The sequence below is a fragment of the Ixodes scapularis genome, unplaced genomic scaffold (genome assembly GCF_016920785.2).
Source record: "Ixodes scapularis isolate PalLabHiFi unplaced genomic scaffold, ASM1692078v2 PGA_scaffold4__175_contigs__length_147842914, whole genome shotgun sequence".
Taxonomy (NCBI): domain Eukaryota; kingdom Metazoa; phylum Arthropoda; class Arachnida; order Ixodida; family Ixodidae; genus Ixodes; species Ixodes scapularis.
Window position 1 is genome coordinate 53,081,406 of NW_024609879.1, and position 25,868 is coordinate 53,107,273.

A 25,868-nucleotide genomic window follows, 5' to 3' on the forward strand; every position below is an offset into this window, starting at 1 on the left:
CATTGTGAGCCAAGTTATTCAGAACATCGCGATGCTACAGGAACAAGTGAACTTATGTAGAGCCTTGGCCCATTCACAACGTGCTGCCTGGGAGTGTGCTTTACTGAGACCAATGTGGGTCTGAAAGCGTTGATCTTCGACCTTTGGATCTTTTCATAGATTCCATCAGTGCGAAGCTAAAAATTTGAAGAATCGGCAGCTTAAAAAATGGTGCTGAAGTGGCTGCCAGAGTCTTGCGACAGGAGAGGTGGCAGGAAGAGGCGTTCGGAAGCCGTAATGGCTCCCCAGCCCCAGGACTCGCCCCAGGACCCGCCCCAGTACAGCGCATAGGCACCCCGCTGAGCCTCCTCCCTAGCCCCTTTCAATAAAAGTTCCGAAAAAAGTATTAACTGATCTTGAATTAGTCATTTGCTCGCCAGATAAAATAATGCATAGACAAAGCATAGGAGGACCTTGCCATTTGTGCCCAGAATGCTTTTTTGCAGTGGGCTACTAATACAAAACAGGCCAGGGGTTATTAAAACCCTGTGTTAGAATAACCAGGATTTAAACGCATTGCCATCAATGCATAGCCAGCATTAAAGATGTGGAATTAACATTTTATCATGCCAATGAATTAGCTTGACTGCCCATAACGGCCTATTCAATGAATGAACTTGTATGCCAATGATGGCATAGCCATTGAATCAGTGTGAAAGCCAAAATTGTCATAGCCAGTGACGTAGTGTGGATGCCAATGATGGCTGAAATATTGTTTTAACGATGGCCCAACAATGGTGCCAATGATGGCTGAAAAGTAGGTACAGGATGGCCTTACATTGGTGCCATTGATGGCTGGAACATTGTTGAACGATGGCCCAACGTTGGTGCCAATCATAGCTGGAACATTGGTTGAACGATGGCCCAATGTTGGTGCCAATGATGGCTGGAACATTGGTTGAACGATGGCCCAACATTGGTGCCAATGGCTATGCCAACATTGGAAGAAGTAGCACTTTGCCAGAATGCTAATGTTGGACCGACCTCTGGAATCAGTGTCTGCCATTGTTGGCCCAATGTAGGTCAAACATTGGTGTGCTGCCTGGGGAATGTCAAGGGTCACGTGCTGACAGCGAGTTTTTGTTTTCCACTTGAGATCGTACAACTGCAGTTTTTCTTGACAAACAACATTGTTTACCCACGCAAGCGCCCACATGTGAAGTTTAGTTTATTCTATGTTGATTGTGGCACGCGTAATAAGTAGCCCAGGGTTTTTGCCATCCGCGAAATAGGTTGCTGCTGGGTTACCTTCGTCTGTGCATGTCATAAACAAAAGAGCACGAGCTGAATGGCAGTGCAAACGAAAACAATAATGATAAGCAAGTGTGTAGTTACGTGAAAACTGAGGCATTGCAGATATACAGAAGGTAAGGTTTGCTTCACCACATACCTTAACGGTGAAGTATTTAGTTTCACTGTGCGAGCGATGCGGAACCTACAAGCATGCTGCCCTGAATTATTATTCCAGTGAAGGAGCGCCCGAGCTCGGTAGAGCTGTTCAAAGCATGGAGCTCGGCTTTATAGCATTTGGTATGCTCAGGCTTGAGCCACTACCCGAGGAGCCGGAGGAAACTAGATGGATGGATGAATGAGCTGCGCTTAGAGTATCGCCACTCAGTTCCCGACATTGTTGTGGGCGCCACCATTTTGGTGTTTGTGCAGAACAGACGCATCTGCCGATCGTCATCATTCAAAAGCGCGACTTCCTCGGCTTTAGATTCGGTGTTAGAAAGCTCATGTAATATTGCTTTGCTCTGTCGTGAACTGTTTAAACATTTGTGGAGGGCGGAAAAGCGTTTCCTGTGATTTAAAAAAAAGTTTCAGATAACTGCGAACCATGACTTTTAACCCACAATATGGCCAAGTGTCGTTACTCTGAAGTGTAGCTTATTTAGTAGCACTAGCTCAGACCTAAATTTATTTAGGCATGAAGTGCTATCGAATTTAAAAACAATTGTAATAAATTCTATTATTTCCTTTTTTATCAAGTGCGCCTATGTTTTTTTGTCTTTGGTTTTTTGCGTTTACGTGCCATTTTTTTAGTTATATATTTTCCTGAAGTCCGACACCTATACTCTGTTTTATCATAACTAAGACCCGCATAATCAAAAGTGTAGACAAAAGACCAAAACAGAAAAAAAAGAACGCAAGCACACGAACACACATAAAATAGGCAATGTCAAGGCGCATTCAAAATTCATCGATAGTTTTTTTAGACAGCGGGGATTTTCTACTGAGACATCACTACCCGTTGTAGATTGCACATTTATCCAGCTCAGTACAACTATTAGATCGGGGTCTTTAACGTGCATCACGCAGTAGTGATACACGATCGCACGCCGGTTCGATGCAGATGGGGGATTGAACCCAGGGTCCCTGCAGGTTCTGCAGCGTGAGCTCTATGCTTTTAAAAGGGCTCGTGCTCGCACATTTCTCGACGTGCTCTAATCTGCGGTGCACGAACACACTCGGCCAACGATTCCCCACAGCACTTAGCTTTGCCTCTAGCCACTAAATAATCTACGCTTAGAGTATCGTAGTGCCACTAAATAAGCTACGCTTCAAAGTAACGACACTTGGACATATTGTGGCTTAAAATTATGGTTGCCAGTTTTCTGAAGCTTTATTTGAAATCAAAAGAAACGCTTTTCTGTCCTCCACAAATGTTTTGACAGTTCGTGACAAATCAAGGCAATATTACATGAGCTTCCTAACACCGAATCTAATGGTGAGGAAGCCGCACTCCTGATTCACGTCTGCTTTGCAAAGCACGTCTGCTTCGCAAAACCACCAATATCGCGGCGCCAACAAAAATGTCGGGGAACGGAGTGCCGATACTTTAAGCGCAACTCATTTAGTGGCCCTGGAGTATCGGCACTCTTTTTGGCCGATATTTTAGTGTTTAGTACAGAGCAGACGGAACTGCAGATCCTCAAGGTTCACAAATGCGACTTCCTCAGCATTAGTTTCCGTGTTAGGAAGAACACGTAATATATTGCTTTGCATTGCCGCGAAATGCTTAATCATTTGTGGAGGACGGAAAAGCGTTTTTTCCGATTTCAGATAAAGCTTGAGATAACTGAAAACCATGGTTTTAAGCACCAAGATGGGTATGTGTCTTTACTCTGAAGTGTAGCTTATTTAGTGGCTCTTGTTTAGGCCGTCCCCACAGGAACAGGAAGAGAACGAACTGCATGACCTCTCGCTCTCGGTGCTGCTTCAGTGGCTTCATCAGCCCGTAGCGTTGACTGCGCTCTGAACCAAGGTAAAGCGAAGCAAATATTCAGATCTTAGGGTGTTACAAACCAAGCCAAGGAAAGTCATATAACACGCCCCAGCCCCTCCCCCCCCAAAAAAAAAAAAACAGAAAACATAAAAAAGCACTGCGTGTTTGTTTTGCAGCTGCGACGGCAGTTGACACATTTGTCTAAAGGTCACGCTTCGTTGCACATCCTTTCCATTGTCTGTGTTGGCTTGACAAGTCTACCCGTGTGTCCACGGCAATTCCGTGAGCGGGCCGGCCTGTTTTGAAAGTCACCAGGGCCCATAAGCCTGCACTTGATCGGATATGCTTTTTCAAAGGGGCCGACTTTTGCCCCGAGTTGATAAGTCTACCCTTGAGTCAAGGTACACTCTAAGAAATATCTGCGCGTTTACTTACCTCCAAAACACTCAAACAGCCAATCATTGCGATCTAAGAAATCAGCTCAGCGAATGAGCAGGCGGAACATCCGTTTAGACCTAAAAATGAAATCTGGGCTGTAGCATTAAGCAATGCAAAGCGTCATGCTTGCATTGCGTAATGCCACAGCGCAGACTAAATTCTAAGGTAAAAGCTTGGTCTGCTGGACAAGTTGGTACTGGACGTTCATATTAAAAATAGCGCAAAAAAGACGGGACAAAAAGACGAAGAAGCACAGAAGACAAGCGCTAATTGGCAAATAAGTTTATTGAATGCTTCCAACTTTGCTATCACCGTGCACGCGCTTAGTCTCGTCTCAACAAAAACACGGCATACCGCCAAATCAGCTGATACAGGCCGCCCACCTCCTGTTCAAAAAGCCAGCAAAACAGCTACATCACCCCGCCGCACATTCCGAACGAGGAAAGGAAAAAGCGCCGCGTTAATATCTACAAAATAGATAATGTTAATGAAACTGTACTCTTTTGGCAGCATATACACCGATGCGACGCTTATGCAAACATCTTTGTCACAAGCATGTATTTTTGCCGCCTCCAGCAACTCTCGCTCCAACCTTCCTTTGTTGCGTCCCTCCACCTGCGCACCGTCCAGCGTGGTGGAACAACCACAAGTTTTACAATGCCCCGGCAAGTTTACATAGGCCAGACGGGACGTTGCTTAAATGATCGACTTCGAGAGCATGCGGCTTCTCTTGGCAACAATTACGGTTCCCACTTGCCGGGGCATTGTAAAACTGGTGGTTGTTCCCCTACGCCGGACGGTGCGGAGGTGGAGGGACGGAACAAAGAAGGCTGGAACGAGAGTTGCTGGGGGCGGCAAAAATGCATGCTTGTGTCAAAGACGTTTGCATAAGCGTCGCATCGGTGTATATGCAGCCGAAAGGGTACAGTTTCATTAGCACTACCTAACTTGTAAATATTAAAGCGGCGCTTTTTCCTTTCCTCGTTCGGATTGTGTGGTGCAGTGATGTAGCTGTTTTCCTGGCTTTCTGAACAGGCGCTGGGCGGCCTGTATCTGCTGATTTGGTGGTACGCCGTGTTTTTGTTGAGACGAGACTAAGCGCGTGCACAGCAATAGCAAAGTTGGAAGCATTCAATTAGTTTTAGTTGCCAGTTAGCGCTTGTCCTGTGTGCTTCCTCGTCTTTTTGGCCCGTCTTATTTGTGCTATTTGTAATATTAATTATAAGGTCTAAAACGATTTTTCGCCTCATCATCCGCTGAGCTGATTTTCTAGATTGCAGTGGTTGACTCTTTGAGTGTTTTGCGGGTAAGTAGACGCGCAGGCATTTCTTAGAGTGTAGTTCCTTGCGGGCAGCCAGGCCAGTTTTGCAAGTCACTATAGCTCATATGAATGCCTGCCCCTGATTGGATTCGCTTCTTCATCGCGGCTGACTTTGGCACGCACATCTGCCTGTCTGCGATTGGCTGCTCCACGTTTCTCTGTAGTACAAAACAAGGAACTTTGGGCATCCTCCGTGATTTGGCAGTTGAGACGGTAGTGGAGAGATTTGTCTAAAAACCACGCTCATTTGCAGGTCGGTTTTCTTTCACTTTACAACACGCTAGCGTCTGACGAGCCTTCCATCGCTGCTGCCACGTGATACTTTTTGCTTGTGAAAAAGTGTGATTCCCCGCAATGGGAAAATATCTTACAAAAGGCATTACGCGGCTTTTCTTCTCACCTTCGAGATTAGCTGAAGGCCGAGTAGAAATCAATGAGGGAAACGCTGGAGAGAGATTTCCGTACCGAGATCCGCAAGCTTCCTACGGTGATATGGAAAATGAAGACAAGCATCGGGTTTTAGAAACGCAGAGTTCGAAGAAACCAAGAAAAGTCTTACAGTCTACGCCATAAAATCCGAAAATGAACAGCGCGGTAATGTCGTCCTGCGCTTGAGATGTAAGTAAAAGCAAATCGTGCATTTATTGTGCAGTTCGAACAGCACTCGTTCCCAACCTCAAAATCAAGGGAATAGTGCTGAATGAGAACGAGGACCCCTACCATACTTGTGCCTATATCAAATACTCTGCTCAAGATACTGTATTTCAGATACTTTTGGAAGAATCTTGGTGTTAAGTGTGTAGAAAGTCTGCTTATTAATTAAGGTGATTTTTGTTAGGAAAGTTGCTCTTTCCAAAGTTGCGTCGTCATTTTTTTTTTTAACTTTCTTTGTTGGGTTTGGCGTTTTGGACGAAGCATTGGCGGTGGCATAGCGGCCGAGGTGGGAGAGTTTCCCAAGCGGTCGTTAAGAAACATCTCGGGTTTCGAGAGGCGGTGCGTGGAGAACTCGTGAATGGAACTGCTTGGGTTTTTAACGGAGCGTGCCTGTATATAGAGGGTTTCGCCGCTTTGTGTAAAATTGTCGCTGTTTGCCTGATGTAATAACTTAGCTGTTGGTGCCAGCCAGACTGCCAAAAATGCAGTGGACGACTCTAGAAGTAATTTGGATTTGGCGGTTGGAGCCCAAGGCTGGCAGCTCGCCGACCATTGGAGAACAGTGTACCACATGGGAGCTGTGAAATTTGAAGGGATTGGTCGCTCCCTGAGGGGAAAAGAGACCTCTACGAGCCTACAAAAGGACTGCCGAGAGGATTCTCGGGGATTGGCCTCGATTCGATTTTGGGAGACGGGGGACAAATGTATGGGGTTTTATTTCGGAATTTTAACTCCCTGTTGAGTTATTTCGTTTCATAATAAGCGTGGCCACACTGGCCACCGTAAAGCCAACCAGTGTCGCAATGTGTTCAACGGGATCGAACAATTTTTAATTTTTTTTCATTTTTTTTTAAATTAAACTTCCCGGGGGTTGTCTTCGGGCGAGCACCGTCATCGGTTGTCACCATCCGGACCAGGACGCCCATCCTCACTCCAGGAGGCCCAAAGGAAGTTGACTCTTGGTATCTTGATAATACTTTTGATCTAGAGTATTTGATGCTGTGTTTTATTTATATCGCTTAGTATCTTGTATTTCTTACCTCAAGTCATTTTGTTGGCATTTTGCCATTATCTGAGTTTTTCGGTATAAAAGGGAGGGGCTCGAGCAGACGTGAGCATTCTTTCGAGCATGGAAATCATGTTGCTAGCTTCGATAAGCTACGGTAACTTAGACTGAGCTCGTGAAAACATCGGATTTGGCAAATGTGACTCACATTTCACACTAAAGTTGGTACAATTCATGATTTCCCCTCGTATTCTCAAAGGCGCCTTTTGTTTCTAGACTTTCCCCCAAAAGATCCTCAAACAAAAGGCGTGGTTTTACGGAAGTAAAGATTGCCAAACTGAGGCGCAACGCAGAACGGGAAACAACCTACGACAACAATGTAGACCTCAGTCTCAATAAAGTAACTAATAGAAAAAAATGAGAACGGAACACAAAAAGAATACACTTTTTTTGCTTGTATATTTGACAACGCTACTGCAGAACGTCGAGCTTTCTTTTTCGGTTTGGAATTTATTGTTTTGGCGAACACTGTCTGCAAGTGAACACTGTTGAGCAGAGAACAGGATAGGAAACAAACTGCGAGCAGGCTGACCTTTAAAAATACCAACAAAGCACCCCCCAACGTGGAGTGCATTTCTGAACGCAACCTACCTGAAGAAGCTGCGTCCAGTACCGTGGCTATTATGTAGGCTTTCTTTGTTATCCATTCATGCATTTCCGGATCCCAAGATCGTTTATAATTAACTCCCCATCAAGAGAATATGAATTGTAGTTAAACAACGAGCCCAAGATGCGCCACAGGACGTGATATTCAGCAATATTACGATAACTGAAGCGACCTCTTTTTTTTTTCTTGTCCCAGAAACATTTTGTAACATGTATCAGTGACATCCTGCTCCTTATTGAGGAAGAAATCAGACGGTAGCACCCCAGCGCCTAACTTTAAAACTACGCAGATGGGGACAACAAATAACAATGACTCAGTGCTCGGCGGACTTATCCGATCGCCGCGTACGCTTTCGACTGGTCTGGAGTTCGTGTTTACCGGTCGCCTGAGGGGGAGGAGGGGCTCTTTTGTTACCACTCCGGCCTTAATGAACAATGCTGCATGCAGGGTGCATATGGCAAGCTCAGTACAAAAGCCTTGGGTCATGCTCGCATTTCCTGACGACTACTTTCGCGAGAGATCCGGTACTAGCAATAAACGTCCCTTTGTTTATTGTTAGTATTTTTGCGTTAAGTCCTGAACATAACCACAATGCCTGTGGGCATGTCCACAGGCCTTGTATTAAGTAAGCAGTAAGGTTTGGGGAAAACAAACTCGTTAGAGCGGCCCCTGCATTTCAATACCCTGGCCAATATTTGAACTGCATAGAATAGCCATGCGATGTTTTTTCTTTAATTTTTTTTTGTTGTGTGCTAATAAACCATTCTGGTAAGCCAGATTTGCGTAACTGTATAGTTCTTTTTGTCACTGACATCGATACACATTACGTCATGCGAAAGCATCTTCAAAAGTAAATGAATTACATATCTAATCATTTGTACTCTACTAAAGATACTTTACAGTGAGTGTAACTTGACTAGTATTTTAAATACTTTATGAAGCAGATATTTAGTAACTTAACTTAAATGCTTTTGTTGAGTATTTTGTCCAACACTGGTTCAATCACCCCCCTGCTTGTTTCAATCTGGATAAGCATCGTAACACCGTGCGGTTGTGTATCACTACTGCGTGGTGTACGCTAAAGACCTCAGGCTAGAGGTTGTACTGCAGTGGCTAAATTTCTAATCTACAGCTGGGAGACAAGTCGCCCGTTGAGACACACACCCCAATGATTATTATTATTAATAGTATTATTTCGATCTCCTGCCCAATGAAGAATTCCAATATTTACAAATCCTCAGCCCAGCATGAGCATGTTCCTCGCTCAACAAAGTGAGCAAATCATGCTCCATGCGCACAAACAGTAAAAATGGAACCGGCCCGGAGCCCTTTTTTGGATAGCGACGTGCACGACCAAAAGCGTCGCTGCGGTCAGCTTTCCACGATTGTCCAAACCATGCGCATATGAGCATTGTCAGAGTGTCAACTTTAACGGTTTTAGTTTCGGATCGCGATGGCTCCTAGCTTCCACTGTGCCTTTTTAAACACACCACCGAACCCGTCGCCGCACCTGATGGTAAGTAGCCAGGATAACATCTGGTGACGTCACGGCGAGGCAAATCCCAGTCGGGACGTCACGGATAAAAACCATAAGAGGGCGCCACCGAAAAATCTCGGCGCTAATAGACAATTTCAAAGATATGGCCCCGACTGGTGTTCCATGCGTCCAAGCACGTGCAGGTTGCGCGTGAATGTACTCGTAGCTTTAAAAGTTTGTTATTGCAAGGGCGTGCCTGCGAGCAGAAGCATGGCTGAGGCCTGTCGCTGTGCTTGCAATAATCTATAGGAAGTATTCACTGGCGGCCATAGCTGTGTGCGCGACTGCTCAGCGCGTGCTGATGGCGAGCTTCCACAGTTCTTTTGTAACGTGCATTTCGCACCCTCAAGATTGCCGGTCTTAGCAGCGTATTAATGTGGGCTCGTTCAGAGCATGCGCTCTAGACATCACCCACAAATATGGCGCCCAGTGAATACCCCTTATAGTAACGTTAATGCCGACAGCACGCGCTCACAAAAAAATTAACTAACTACCGTCGTAGAAAAGTCGGTGCTAAGAGCTCATGCAGGGACACGCTTCTTCAAGCGCTCCTGCGCGAAGAATAGTTATACAAACAGGTTTATTCATCTGCCCGGTAATGATCTCGAGATAACAGCCCGTATAGCCCCAACTATTGAGTAGAGCAGTTTTGTTCACTAATCTCCGCGACACCAACCGGCAATATATATATATATATATATATATATATATATATATATCGACACTATATATAAAAAAAGTGTCGCTAGAAACTCAATTATTGTTTTTATTTTTTTTTATTTTTTACGTACTCCAGTGGCGATACATGGAAACTTTTTCTGTACGTGTATTGTTTTTTTTTTCTGCTTGGAGATCGGCAATGAATTTCTCTTGATCTCGTGCTTTTGTTCTTTTTAGTATTTTGTACTCAAAATAAGTACTTCTACGAACCCCATACGTTAGTACGAACTGCTGCATGACTCTATGAGCACAAGTCCTTTTCCCCCCTGAGTGCCTTCGGTTTTTCATTTTGATTGTTTCCTACCTGGCCTAGACATCTCAACTATATCCAATTTAGAGAGTCTTAGGCCCCGATTTGAGCCACGCGTAAGACTTAGTCAGAAGTGCACTGTTTACGCGACGATATTTTTTTCTGCAACGCGTCGTGGCATGTCACTCGCAGACTTATGTGTGTGTGTTGTCTTTTTTTTAATAAGTGATTTTTCTATTTTTGACCTTTTTATTGTCAGCCAATCGCTTGGAATGAAGCAGCTTTAGATACCTTAGATGTACTTAACTTTTTTTTTACAGCTGACGTTTTTTTACAACATCTAATGCTATTGATTCCACTGCGACTTTGGTTTAGTCATACAAGCCCTTGTTGGCTTTGATGAACCTGTGTTGCGCTTTGGAAATGCCCATCCCTCATCAAAATAATAATAATTATTAGTATAAAAATTTGTATAAATATGTTTAGGCGTATGCGAGTAAAGTTAAAACACATAGAACTTTTTTTAAAGTTTTGTCTTATTAGCAATACAAATCAATAATCCGATGCACCTCACCAATAAGACACACTATAAAAAAAAACTTTTTACAGAGGCTGCACGGCCGTGACATGCCTTCATAAAACAAATAGAAACCTCGAAGATTATATAAAAATACGCTGGTCGTCGGCCATCGATACAAAGAGCGTTGTTTTATTATCAACATTACACAGATATCATCCGTTATATTGATATATTAGGTACGTTCAAAGGCCCAGATTAATTTGCAATCATTTATTTTTGTGCCGATCCCGGCAATTTAGAGGTCGGTACAGTGGCGTACCAACTTGTTTCTAAATGCGGGGGCAAACTAGTCCCCCCCCCCCCCCCCCCCCCCCCTCCGCCCTCCGGGGTCGGTGGGCAGTGCCCTTGGTATCCCTTGGGCGTCGCCGGTCGGTGTTTGCCATGTCCAGTGGCGGCTGTTTCGGGGGGGGGGGGGGGGGGGGGCGGCAAACGACCCCCTTGCCCCCTCCCCCCCCCCCCCCCCCCCCCCGGGTGGTACTTCCATGGGTAGGTAGATATGTAAACTTTTCGATATATTCCCCTGCAAAGAATGTGTTTTCACTACAGGTTTGGCAGCTTTCTAGTGTCCTGGTGGTGCAACTTTTAAGTTGGCCGTCACACCCACGCCTGGACGGCTTCTTCCGGCTTAAACTTTTCTTGTTACGCTTCGGTGATGTCGAGGCCAATCCGAGACCCATGTCTATCGATCAGACCAAGCAGTTTAAAAACATGTTCAAACTCTTGCAACATGTTAATGAAAGTACGGTCAAGATTGGCCCAGGAAAAGCTAGCCTTATTGAGTCTATTAACGAGTTAAAGTGTAAGCAAGAATTCGTCGAACCGACATCCAAAATCGGCTCGGTGGCGCTGAGTGCAAATTTGCAATTCTCAATGGAGCCCGTGAAGAGCTGTTGGCCGCCGAGGAATTAGTCCAATTTGTTATTAAGCAAAACCAAAGACTGCACGAGCGCCTGAACGATATTGAGGAGCTCTAAAGAGGGAAAATTCTATCTTTCACAATAATGAAGATTACGCCTCTGAATCCCGGGAAAAGTCATAAGTAAAAATATTATACACGCAATCTACTTCGCTTAGTCTGCAAGTTTCTGATGAAAGCGTTGGACGTGCTCACAGGCTTGGTTCGTACGCAGTCGGAGGACGAAGATCAGTGATTGTCAAGTTCTCTTCTGTCCAAACCAAAACAGCAATCCTACAATCACGATACAAGCTTAAAGCACACGGTATAACGGCTAATGAAGATTGTTCTCCGCCTGCGCGCCTAGCAAGACAGAAACTTTTTGAATTCGGAAAATTACAAAACAGAGTCTTCCAACTGCGTTAATATAAACTTTACGTCAACAATAAATGCCTCACGTGGGAAAATGCGAATAACAGGGTGTATGAAGTTAGAAATGGCAGAAGGCCGGGCAAGACCAATACAAATACAAGAAGCCCTGGAGGCGATAATAATCAACCTTCATCATCCTTACAAAATAATGTGACGCCCGATTTGCCTTGCCCTAGCGTTGTGCGACGAGTAGTGGTTCTTTTTTCGCGCCCGAAATAATTAATGTTGTGTTTACTGATATCCGAAGTGATATGCGAAATCGCGACGAGCTATGCTCTGCCATTTACTCTACCGGGGCTGATGTTGCAGTATTGACAGAAACGTGACTCTTGAGTAAAATACATGATAACGAAATCCTAACTACTAACAAACACTTCAAAATTTATCACACTGATAGGGAAGCTCATCAAGGCGGAGGTGTGCTGATTGCTGTCGACGATCATATAGATTCCCTTTATTTGAATGTTGCTAGTGACCTCGAGACAGTCTTTCTTTGCCTTTTAGTGAATCACAAGAAATACAGTTCGGGTGAATGTTACCGCACAGCCTGAAGCGACAATAGCTTTCTAAACAAAGTTTATGACGTAATCAGTACAGTGACTTTGCGATCTCCCACACCAAACTTCATCCTTCTAAATGATTTTAACTATCCATATGTTGTGTTGTCGGCGGAAACACCATGTGCAAGCCCTTTTTCCTCTGACAGTGACAAATTCATCAAATTATGTTCAGGCTACAATCTCTCGCAGCTAGTGTCTCAACCCATCAGAGTTACGTCCTCTTGTGCCTTAGTGTTATACCTTGTATTGTCAACCTTGGCCTACCTTGTTTCCCCTATTAGCTATCTACCTGGTTTTAGTGACCATTTATTGCTGCATTTTACCTTGAATATTATCACAGGTAGTTCCCCGAAATTGGTTGAACGAATTCATGATTACGGAAAAACTAATTTTACGGGTATAAATAGTTAAATTTGTGAATTTCTGAGTTACATAGTGAAAAATGTCTTTGAAAATTCTAAATAAAAATTCGTGTCGGTTTTAAAATAAAGTTAACAATTGTGTAAGCACATATATCCCTAATCTCACATTATCATTAAAAAGTGATTCCCCTTGATACACCAGACCTAAATGACACAGGGATAAAAAGAAAGACCTCTTTTGTGTAGCCAAACGTTCAAAACAACACCATCATTGCGCCAAGTGGAAATATGAGGGTGCAGTACTAGAAGTAAAATACATTATTTTTACTAACACGTTGTCCACAAATTAATCTACAAATGCTCGCCACTTTTGGAACTTAATTAAACCTAATGGTGATCTGAAGCTTACTAACGCAGATGGGGAACGCGTAAGTCAAGACGATTGTGCATCTTTGCTAAGCGATATATTTATATAATCTTTTTCTTCCACCAATTTTCCTGTGTACCCCAACTTTACTGGCCCTGAGTTTTTGCGATGAATGCAATACATCGTATCATAATATAGCTGCAATAATTAACCACGTCAAGCTTTCGTCTTCATCCGGTATTGACAATATTAACTTTATATTCTTAATGAACACGAAGTCGTATTCATGAGCAATACTATTAGTGATTTTTAAGCAATCATTGGAGAAAGGCTGCCTTCCCGAAGGCTGGAAAGTTGGAAAGATGACTCTAATTCATAAAAGTGGCGAGCACTCCTCGCTGAATAACCTCCGGCTAATTTCTTTAACACCGATTCCTTGCAAGATACTCGAATATATAAATTTTTAACCTCGCATGTTTCCAAGAATTAAATTCTTTGTTTTCACCCCACTCAACAGGGCTTCCGCAAATCATTTTCCTGCGAAACACAGCTTCTGCTCTTCACAAATAAGCTTCATCTTGTTCATGACCGTGGCTTCCAAATAGACTACGTTCTTCCATGTTTCTCTAAGGCCTCGATAAAGTTCCTCACCACCTACTCATATTAAAACTTAGCAAGCTCAACATTAACCTGAACGTCCTACGCTGGATAGAATCGTTTTTAAACAACCGTTTTCAATTTCTGCATGCCAATGGTACTAACTCTTCACTTTATTCAGTAGCATTGGCAGACTTCACCAGGGTTTTGTTTTAGGTTCGCTACTTTTGCTCATCTAAATTATTGGTCTGTCTGAATGTGTGTCCCCTAATATTAATTTATTTGCTGATGATTGTGTACTATATAGAAAAATAACAAATAACTATGACATCTCTCATCTCTAATTCGATCTTAACTCTGTAAATGACTGGTGCGACAAGTGGTTGATGCAACTCATCCTTAATAAATGTAAATCCATGAGGGTTTCCCGTCATACTAACATATGCTAGAAGTACTGCATTGACGATACTCCACTGCAGTATGTGTCCTCATGCAAATTCTTAGGTGTCGACATAACATCTGATCTCTCCTGGGAAACTCACACTAACTACGTAACTAGCAACGCCAAGCCCATGCTTCCATATCTGAAACGAAATTTCTCACAGTCGCCAGTGTCAGAAACTCCTCTTATATACTAGTTTAGCACGCACTAAGCTTGAATTTGCAAATTTTATCTGGGACCCCGTTCATGACACTATCATTGGAACTTTGGAATCAGTTCAAATTCGCACAACACGTTTCATACTTTGTAATTACCATCCTGCATCCAGCGTTACTTCAATAAGAAATAGCCTTAGTTTGGCCACACTAATGAACCGTAGACGCATACTCCGCCTGACTTTATTTCTTAAGATTTACTATAATAACACTTTCATGCGCCGTGAACTTCCAACTCCACCCGCTTATGTTTTATCCCGCGGTGATCACCAGTACAAAGTCGGTACACCCAATTACAAAATTAACACTTATTGTAACTCCTTTGTTCCTCGCACTAGCTCTAATTGGAATCGCCTTTCCGCTGACATAGCCCTCAAAACCAGTATTATTGATTTTAAAAACGCCTTGTTTTTTAGCTCTTGATTAATAATTTTCTAATTGCTATTACTGCTATAATATTCTATCACATTTTTTTTTAAATGTCCGAGCAAGCGTGTATTAATTACTGAATTATATTTTATTGTATCAACAACTGTACATTTGTAACCTCCCCCCCTCCCCTCTTGCAATGCCCCATGGGGCCTCTAGGGTAAACAAATAAATAAATTACACGGGAGGAGGAGGGGGGGGGGGGCAAGTCGGGTCGCACAGAAGCCGGACCAAGCGTCTGGCGGCTTGCACGACGCGTCGAAAAAATGGCATCACCCCATCGGCCCCCGGCAAATCACGACTTTACGTGAAAACGCACGCGACACCGTAATAAGCCGATGCCTCATTGAATTCGATTTTTTTCCGACGTGCCATTTTGCAGTAATTCATCAGTTGGAAGCAAATGTCCAGGCGTGGGTATGACGCGCTACTGAAAGGTGGTTCCGGCAGGCCACTAAAGGCCTAATGCACCGATGGTGCAAGTGCATTTGGCTAGAGGGGGAATATATCGATAAAGTGGTCATGTCACATACCTCTAAGTTGCCGGCATCGGCAGCGAAAAAACAAGGTACCTTTGAAGCACCCCTCGTGACAAGCTAATAATGCACTTTAATTTATGTATACAATGAATATTTCATACATTAGGCTGTATTAAGACCACAGAGACAATCTGCAAAGAAGGGTCAAACTACAAACCGGGTTGTTTATACCCTTTTTGTTCACTCGTATCTGTTTTGTTTATTTTCCCTTAAGTGAGTGTTGCTCTAGTTGCACGATATACTAACTCTACACTGAGGCGGAAGACGTGCTGACCTCGCTCAAGCTGACGGACGTTGAAAAAGTTAACTTGCCGTGATGCGAGCGCTCGCGAAAACTTTCCTACGGCGTACGAACGTTATCTACGACGGGCCAAGTTCCGCAGGCGCAAACAAGAGGCGAACGAAACTGCCGACGACTTCGTCGATGACTAGTACAAGATGACAGAAACGTGCTGCTAAAGGAACATGAAAGAACAGCTAATAAGAAATAAACTAGTTTTGAAGCTCATGTGGATTGAGAAACTCCAGCTCAACGCAGACCTGACATTAAAAACCACAATCTCCACAGCGCGCAACTCATAGACAGTGAAGCAGCAGCTAAAGAAACTGCGACCACAAGCGCAGTCAAACGCGACCGTCCGCGAGGTCCCCACTTCTTAGTGGTGAGTCAAAAGCAAAAAGAAGCAACCGTTTCCCACCAGTCAACTGTACCAAGGTACAGTCTACTGGTGGGAGGCTCAACTACTCGTCCACATTCGCATGCCAAGCGCTCAGCAGCTCACACCATTGGCATGGGCATGGCGAGAAAGGACACTTTACGTCAGTCTGCCCTGTCAGCGAAATCGAACCGCTCAGATACAAAAAGCCCTGTTGCACTCGAGGAGTTCTACTATCCTCGTGGAGTCCAGAAGTTGAAGACACTGCTGCAAAGTGCAAACTAAATTCTTATGGTAAAGTTCACGCTTACAACTACAGCCAACAATTGTTGTGGAAACGCGCAAGACACGCGCCAGGAGCGGGTGCTGCGCAACCATCCGCTTCCAAGGGCTGCTCATTTCAGTGCTGCGCCGATAACTGCTTCCAACGGCCACTCGTGACACGGGTCTCGCGTACTGTTGTATATGACTGCACTTGCTAGACAAACGCAAACGCATCGAATTGCTTTAGCCCTGACCACAGTGGAAGAAATGCATTTAGATGATGACTCTGTCCGACGCGGCGACCATACTATGTTCGGCGCACCAAGCGCGCTTCCCTCGCACGGGGTTAGATGGTGCCCAAGTAAGGAGGGGCTTGTGAAAGCTTGTATAGAGGGATTGTGAAGGATATTAGACATTCTTTATTTGGTCCCTGTGTACTGTGTGGTGAAATGGCAGATTTATGTTGGCGCATTGGCACTGATTGCCTTTTCCTCCGAGCGGTTGCTGTTTTTTAAACAAGAACATTCCGAAGATGACCCAACTTGACAAAAATATCCGTATAAATACAAAAACGTCCCGACACAATCTACAGGGCTTTGAACAATTCCGAGTAATTTAAAATAATTCTGTTAAACAGCTGGGTTGTGCTGGCATTTTTTGTCGGACAGAATGTTTGGCAACACTTCCGTGAATTGTTCACAAACAATGCGTCTCTTTATTGGAAGTCGGGAATTTTTCCCCCCTGCTCCGGCCTTCTTATTGAAAAAAAATAAATTTTGATAATCTTACATAGTGTGGTTTAAATAACTCTTTACATGCGAAGAACGGTATTAGCATTACAAATGGTTTATACATACAATGTCAACTGTAACGTGGTAGATACAAACCATATGAGCAGAAAGCATTTTTATTAATGATGACATAGTAACTGAAATGATGACACATTATGATGTCATACTGACTGAAATGATGACACAGTGACTGAAAGTCAAACCGTAGTAGGGGATATAGGACATAAATCAATTTTGATCTACACAGTCAAAAGATGGTGTCGCCCCGTCTTACAGGTCGTACAGGTATTACGAGTACAACGTGTAAGGTACTCCAGGCAGCCAGGGAAAGTGCTCGGAACAGCTTCTACATGTAGCACGGGATTCTTTGCAGCGTGGAGGAGATCTCTCCCGCCGAACTCCGCTTGATGCCATATCGATATTAGTTCGCCGGGGAAATGCTTGGCACAAACATGACCACTTGGTAGTAACTTGCGATCTGCCCTCGTGATTGCACGACGCCACTACTCCAGGCGAGCGTCATTCGATGGGGCTTTAAACAAGGACACTCGCTCTGCACAGTTCCGGTACCCCGAATTCCAGTTGGGAACGAAGCGCGTCTTTCCCATCCTTATGAATACCTTCTTCTTCTTTGGGTTAAGGCTCACCTTCGTGCATGATGGTGGCACTTGTGATTGACACAGCACCAAAGCAAAACACGAGGCCAGCCACTGGCCGCACACCACCACCATACCGCGAAAAAGGCGAGCACGCCACGTGGCCAACGCCGTGGCCACCGAGGAGGGACCTCATACCCACGGTGCTCATAGCTCAGCGCCCTCCGCGGCGGCGCGGCACTAAATATTCCTGATTCAAGGCTAGCTCCGAACACGATCTGGTCTCTCGCTCCCCACGGGAAGAGCGGCCAGAGTCAACACCGAAATGTATTTCTTCCACCATGGTCCAGGCAGATAAGGCAGTACAGGTTATTCCACCGTGACACAGTAAGATCACTATTGAAAGACGTGTTAATAACAGACAATAACATAGCCGACTCCCGAGGTTATTTATGAAGACACTAGAGTCATATAGAGGTTCATGTGATTTTGTCAAAACATTAAGAGGGTAAATAGAAGAAACCAGAAAGGTACGCCTCACCCTTGGTAGAAGCGTATTTTCTACCTACTGGAGCCCCGTTTGTTTTTCTTACCAATCCGCAAAACGGGAAATGTTAAATTCACAAAAAAAATAATTGCTTCGTGCGCCAAAACGTTAGCGTCAAAATTCAATTTGCATCTTACAGTAAGCACTTGTTAGTTGGTTAAGAAAATGTGTTTTAGTTTGTTAAATAATGGAGATCACGCTTCTTTTTTTGTTTTCCGTATACACTAGCCACTCAATCAGTCCTACAGATATTGAAAATATCTCAATTAATGCCTTATAAAATAAACGTTGTTCGGAATAAGTATATTAGCCGTCTCTGCAATTCAATCAACTGTTGTTGTTTTTTTTTCAAATACATATTAAAGCATCTCTGTTCCACCCTGCACGACCTAGGGGTACTTATGAGACACGCTTGTAGCGTATGCAAGCGTTTGACCACGCGCACCAGCATAGCATACAAAAAAAAAATAAACAAAATTATCGCCTTCAGAGCCTTATAAGTCCTTTCGCTAGGAGTCTGCTGGAGTCTAGTTACACGTACAACACGTGCTGGAGTCTGAGTTCATATAACTGCTTAACACCAAAAATTTATTTGGTTTTCCAACAGTTCTATCTTGTGTTGATTATTTACATCTAATCACTTATATAGAAGAGTTGAGCGCCTGCAGCGCCTGCATTTAGTAATATTTTGGAGAAAATCTTGTTTTTTGGCCTGTGTAAATAAATAACGCATCGCATGATAATAAACTTAGAGAATAGGACGCCAAAAGTTCGAATAGAGCGTAAATTTTGAGAGGAGGACGTCAACTGGATCGAAAGATAAAAACGAGAGAAGAAATTTCTCTAAAAAAGGAACATCCACCTGAGCCTAATATTGTCAAAACAAGAACTTACGTCTTGAACACATCTAGGATTTATTTAATTAAAAAAAAAAAAACTGGCCAGCAAAAAACGAAACAATAGACTCTTTTTCTTTTCTTTGCTGCCAAGTGTATTTCATTTACATAGATGTCACATACTTCCACATTGTTAGTTCTATTTGTTTTCACAATATTAGATTTAGGTGAATTTCGGCTGATCTATTGCACAACCGACATTGCGGAACGTGAAAATCTTAAACTTTGGGTGACAATTATAAATGCTGCGAACGCAAGCTTGTTTGTACCTTTGGCTGGAGCTCCCACTGCACCAGTACTGTATCAGCTGACGTGCAGTCGAACACGAAGAGCTGACGCTAATATACGTAATTGTGCAGGGATATCAGAGCTTGTAACATATATCAAACTTCCAAAAAGGTCCATCAAGCTTACCAGAAGCACTGTTCGTAGATTGAGCGTTACATGCGACTCCTATTTTATGTTTGGCACTTCCGTACACTGAAGGAATATTTCCTCTGGACGTCCACTTTAGATACCAAATAATGACATGATCAAGTAAGGAAGATGAAGAAGCCTCCGAGCAACCGAGTTGCAGTTTCTTCATAGCTCTCAAATATTTTCCAGTTCTAAGGTACTTTCCAAGGTTCAGGGTGTACTCGTGCCCCCGAACCAGTCTCTTACTATCGAAGAAGGTTCAATGGAGCACCGCGGACCCTCAGCACTCATCTGACTGACGTCTTCGGAACCCGATGAGATGAATGCGTCTCTAGGCCTAACCACTGGGCCACAGACTGCCAAGTTCGAAAACGTGACTATGAATATTTTATCGGCGGGCCACCCGGCCGTCAACCTTCCGTTTGACCCTGGACTACTGGGCCTGCTTGGGATCTCAGGAGAGAAAATTGGGAAGCTATTCATGTACTTCTTGGCTCAGCTCGCCGAAGAACGCCAGCAAAAAAGCCAGACTGAACAAGGCTAACGAAGTGGTGAGCGCAAAATTTTCTCAGTAGTTTCCAACGCTGACCCCGCCAGAAATTTCGTCGAGCTTTCTTTCGAGCGAACGAATGGCCACGCCTCCAGGTACCGACCCTCCGTCAACAAATCCCGAGGACAACGGAAGGTGCACGGTGAAGAAACGCCGGCGCAAACGATTGCTGACATCGGTCGAACAAGAATGAAACAAAGCCAGAGCTGCTCCAATAGAAAACGCACGAGATATTAGAAAGACGACACTGACCATTGTTCTCAAACCTGTGTGCAAAAAAGAGGCTATGGCACGGGTGGTCAGGCTGACCCGGCTTGAGAGCCGCAAACAAAACCAAGAAACCTCCAAGGGCCGCGGTGGGGGGGGGGGGGGGGGGGGTCAATCTTTTGTCTAGAGCAATGAACGAAACTCGAACTACTTTCAATCTAACCGAGTCAAACACAGTCCAACTGCACGTAAGGTAGCAGCAGCAGAAGAGTACGAAACCGTTACCTGTTTTTCGATTTAAAACCCGTTCCATCTCTCTTTTGGGGGAAGTGCTCATGTGACCGGGAGGGTGGCCGGGGGGGGGGGGGGGAGAGGGGGGGATCCGCGAGCCGCACTTTGACACGGGAAGAGCCGCATGCGGCTCGCGAGCCGCACCTTGGCCACCCCTGGGCTATGGCATTTAGGGCCCGATACATTGTTAGCGCCGCTGAGAAGGCGGGTGGTACAAAAGACGACGATTTTAAGATCCAGTATCAGGCAAGGGCAAACACCATTGCACTTACTACGAAAGATGAAAAGACCGCAGAGAAGCTTCTTCAGCTTACAGAGGTGCAAAAAGGCGGCGGTCAGTTAGTGATTCGACCGTACAAGGCGATTGGGAGAGATCAGATTAGAGGCATCATTTACCTCCCAGGAGACATGTGCGAGGAGACTCCAAAGACGCTGATGCTAGACATGAAATGTAAGACGTCCCTCATAGTCAGCACACGACAGATCGGGAAAAGAAAAAATTGTGGTACTAGTGACGTTTTAGAGTAACAAACTCCCCAAGACTAATATTTTCCAACGCAATTCTAGGCGTGAAAATATTTTCCCACGCCCCATCGTGTGTTTTAAACGCCACGGGTTTGGCCATAAGACCGATGTTTTCCCCCGGAAGGAGCAAAGGTGCGGCCACTGCGGCCAGCTGCACGATGAAGAAATGGAGAACTGTCACCGAGAACCCAGATGCCACAACTGTGAAGGCAAGCGCGTTGCTACCAGCAATGTCTGCCCAAAGCGCAAAATTCCGGAAAAAGAAAACCCGCGTTGAAGCCTCCGGAGGCGCAACCCAGGAACAGCTACGCAGAAGCTGCCTTGTTGAGTACAAAGGAACCCAAATCAGCAGGAGGGATAAGCAGGACAGCCACGACTGCTTGGATGCCGCAATGGGCCACTCCTAAACCACCACAAACGCCACAAACATCTACTTTTAACGCCGAGAGGGAGGTCGACAAGCTTCAAGCCGAAATGAATATGGGTCTCAAGGCACTTTTCGATGTCATCGGAGAGGTCAGGAGGGACGTTTCTGACCTGAAGCATGGCAAGCAACTCCGCAACTAACGCTAGAGGGATCGCCAGGGAACTGACTCGGATCATCCAATGAAATTGTGTGACGTTTACGGCCAGAAGTGCAGAACTCAAATTACGATTTGAGGCGCAGCCCCCGCCCGATGTGCTGCTACTCCAAGAAACAAGGACCCCGACCATGACACTACCGTGTTACAACTTCTACACGAACCCTACCATCAAGACGGCCTCTAGATATCGGAGAAGAGCCCTGTAACTAAGAGGGGCTGGGCAGCCGTTGGCATCCTACGACATATACCGCAAGCCCAACTGGATACGACAGCCCTCTGCTCAACTGACAGAGAAGTTCTCGCTCCGAGAATCAGGCGTGGGCGAACCAAAATCACCGTGGCCTCTGTCTATCTTAGACCAGGAACCAAAGCGGTAGACGGAGAGATGATGCAGTGGATCAAGGGGCTGATCAAACTAGGCGAAGGAGATTCCATTATTGTAGCAGGAGATTTCAATTCACCACACGGGTATTGGGGATATACGACCAACGCGAGGAGGGGCAAAGATATCCTTGAAGCCATGAATACCGTGGGCTTCGAGCTGCTCAACGCACCCGGTGTCAGGACTAGGTTAGCCAAGCAGCGGAGGCAAAATGACTTATCCCGGACCTCTCTTGGGCCTCGAGATGTCTCGACCTTGAATGGACGCCATGGAGAGATAGCCTCGGCAGCGATCACTTTCCCCTGAAAATGAACCGCAGACATGACCAAGGGACAGGCTATAAGGAGAAGAGACCGGTAGCAAGGTGGGACCGTTTCAGGGAGGGAAAGGAGCCAACGCAAGGCACTCCGAGGAGCCAAGATGGAGATATTGGCGAAGCCCGATGCCCCCACCCCTGACAACCACCCACCCAATCTCTGGGCTACCCGGCTACAAGCGCTCCAGAGATACGGTAAAAAGAAAACGTAACGGAACAAAATCAAGCTAAACCATGCGACGGCGAAGGCCAACAGGTACACGAAGGAATGGGGACGCACAAGATGGAGAACTCACTGCGAGTCTTTCAACCAGCGTACCGGGCTTGGAAGCGCATGGCGAACTTACCGCGGCCTCGACGGAAGGAAGCGGAGGACAAGAAATGCTGCACAGAACCTCGCCCTTAAGCTAAACATAAGCGAGGAGGAGTTGGCAATCAAGGCCGATGAACTTTTTTTCCCCCAGGGCGGAGGACCTACGACCCCCAGAGCAACGGCCGGGGACTTGGACATGCCACTAGAAGCTGGGATGGAACATCAGCTTGGCATGGGAAAACTCATAGACGCGCTCTCCACAACAAAGACCAACAGCGCACCCTGCCCAGATGCGGTCACTTATCAAGCACTCAAAAATCTTCCGGAAGAAGTCAAGAAAAGACACCTGGACAAATACAATCAGGTTTGGGAATCAGAGAGGCTGCCGGAGGATGGGAAGCTGTCCTGGGTGACTCCCATACCCAAGCCCGGCAAGCCACTCAATCGAATTGAAAATCTGCGGGCGGTTTTCCTGACATCTAACGGCGGAAAGTCGATGGAGAAGATTGTACTCAGGAGGATTCAGTGGTACTTGGAGAAGCATGAGTGCCTAGATCTTAGACCGACGGGCTTCCGGGAGGCAATGGGTACCCATGACCGCCTCAAACTTTTCAACGAAGAGGTTATTGCCGAAAAGAATAAGCAAGATTCACGACTTGTTGTTCTCGACATCTGAAAGGCTTTTGACGCTGTCCCTTATTGGGCTGTCGCTAGAGGAGCCAAGGCATGCAGCATTCGAGGCAAGGCACTGAATTTTACAAAGGACTTCCGACGCAATAGAAACTTCCAGGTGAAAATAGGAGACACCAAATGTCCCCAGACGCCAGATTGCAGAGGAGTGCCGCAATGGTCAGTGATATCGCCGGTCCTCTTCAACATGGTGATGGCGGGTCTTCCGACCCGACTTTGTACGATTGAATGACTAAGTTTTACCGTCTACGCTGACGACGTGACGCGTTTGCACCAAGATCATGTACAGTCAGCAGCCGGCAGTGGTGAGTTTGCATACATTATAGATGCAATGTGGCCAGCATCACAGAAGGGCATTGGGACGCTTGTTTTTGCCTTGTTTGCTTTCATTCCTTGTGTAGGCGACTCATTTCTGGCACATTAATGTACTTTAGTCCCCTAATTTTGCGAGAAACAGAAAAAAACAATAGTGCTCAGCCCTCTCGTTTTTTCTTTCTTTTTTGTTGCTGTGGATGCTAATTACACTGTAGAATATGGTTGTCTGGTATACACCCTGTTTTTTGTAAGCTATAGTTCTTTCTTGTATCGCCTGTCTCGTAAACTTCAGCTAGTTTCAGATGAAACTGTCGTGGTGATACGTTTGGGACAATCTATATGTTACTCACATTTTATTGGGAAACAAATGCTTTCTGCAGAAGCTGTTGACTCACCCTACCCTCCTTGGATAGTCTGGCCACACGTTTGCTGCAGGCAAAACTTCAGGCAGTTGAGCTTGCCTTGTCTAAAGCCCAGCAGCAGGCCGAGTACTGGAAAGGCCAGTACGAAAGAAAGAAGGCGCAGGGACTTGGTCTCAATACACTCGAAGACCCCCAGGACTGCCAGTATTACACTGGTCTCTCATCGAGTGGGGTATTCTATCTTCTGTTTGGCCACCTGGAAAAGGTCCTGTCAAAATCTAGAAAGGGCCCTGCACCTTTGCCAGTCGCTTGCTGAGGAATTTTTTATGATGCTTGTGCACCTCAGATCAGGAATGCCGGGTCAGAAAGTTGCCTACAATTTCAATATATCTATTTCGCAGTTCAGCAAAGGTTTCTTTTCTAGATGGGTTTTGTATTTGCAGAAAGCACGACACTTCCAACGCTTGCAGAGGTGGCTGATCAGCAGCCAAAATGTTTCAGGAATTTTCCAAACACACGAATTGTCATCGATGGAACTGAAATTAAAATACAAAACCGTCCTGCATGAATGCTCAGCGGCAGGCATTTTCCCCGTATAAGCACGGGAACACCATGAAAGTGCCCATTGGCGCCACGCCTGATAGGTATATAAACTTTGTCTCAAACGTCTCTTGCGGGTCAATGAGTAACGGGGAGATGGTCCTTCAGAGTGGTCTGTTCGCCTTACTTGAACCCGGGGATGCTATCATGGTGGACAAGGGTTCTAAAGTTTTTGACCTTCTGCCACCCGGTATCAGAGCATATATGCGTCCTTTTAATAAGCCTAGCAAGGGCCAAATGAGAAAGGAAGATGTCAACAGCACCCGAAAAATAGCTAGTGCACGGGTTCACATAGAGCGCATCATTCGGAGGATCAAAGAGTTTCATATCCTGGACGGTGGGTACCCCGTGAACATGAAAGACATAGGGGACGCAGTTTTGGAAACATGTGCATTTCTTTGCAATTTTAAGCATCCACTTATCCCAAAAGGTGATAGGGAGCATAGCTACTAAGCATACATAGGAGTTTTTGATTTGCCTGTCTTTGATTTTTATGCTCGCTCCCTCAGCACGCATACTATGCTTGTCAACTCGTGAATTAAGGGCGCTTAACACATGGTTTGTACGTTGCTCAAAGTATATCTGATAATTTTGTTTAAGAAAAAACATTTTTTTTTCTGGCCGAGACGAGTATTTTTAGGCAAGACGACACATACCGTATTTTCTGGTGTATAAATCTCGTTTTTTTTTTTCTTTCAATCGTCTTTCTTTGTGCGTCTTATACAACAATGCGACTTAAATGTTTTTTTTTAAATCTCGGTGCAGCGCTTTTCTTTATACGCCGAGCGCATAAAAGTGTCAGACATGAGGCACTCACTTGATCGAGTGATGTTTTAGCGAATCCCCACGCTCACCGAACGACAGTTCAGCGAAGAGTCGGCCAAATGGGTTCACGGGTGGGCCAAATGGGTTCACAATTTGTAATAAGCCGCCGCAGACTGTCGCCGTAAAGCGGCGTAGCGTGCGTGTGTGTGTGTGTGTTGGGGGGGGGGGGGAGTGGCTTAAAGGGGCCCTGCAATGATTTTTGGGTGTTTTTTTTATTTTGCACCGAACGTGAGTGCAGTGAACGTAGTAACTTAGTGAAACTTATTTTTCTCGAATTTCGCTTTATTTTAAAAGTGATAGGCAAATTAAAGTAACAAAAACATACATAGCATAACCTCCTTCATGACGTCCCATGTCCTGGCTTGGGTTGCTGTGAACTAGAGGATGGGTAGTGAGCTCAGCGAGCGCTCACGGCTGCCGCAATCTGTCGATGGCTCGAGAGGGCGCCGCTAAAGCATGTACAGG

General features: G+C 45.2%; 1 pseudogene; it reads left to right on the top strand.

The window, feature by feature from the left end:
* Positions 1-11,041: 11,041 nt before the first annotated feature.
* LOC120850414 lies at positions 11,042-11,984 on the top strand (annotated as a pseudogene).
* The last annotated feature ends 13,884 nt before the right edge of the window (positions 11,985-25,868 follow it).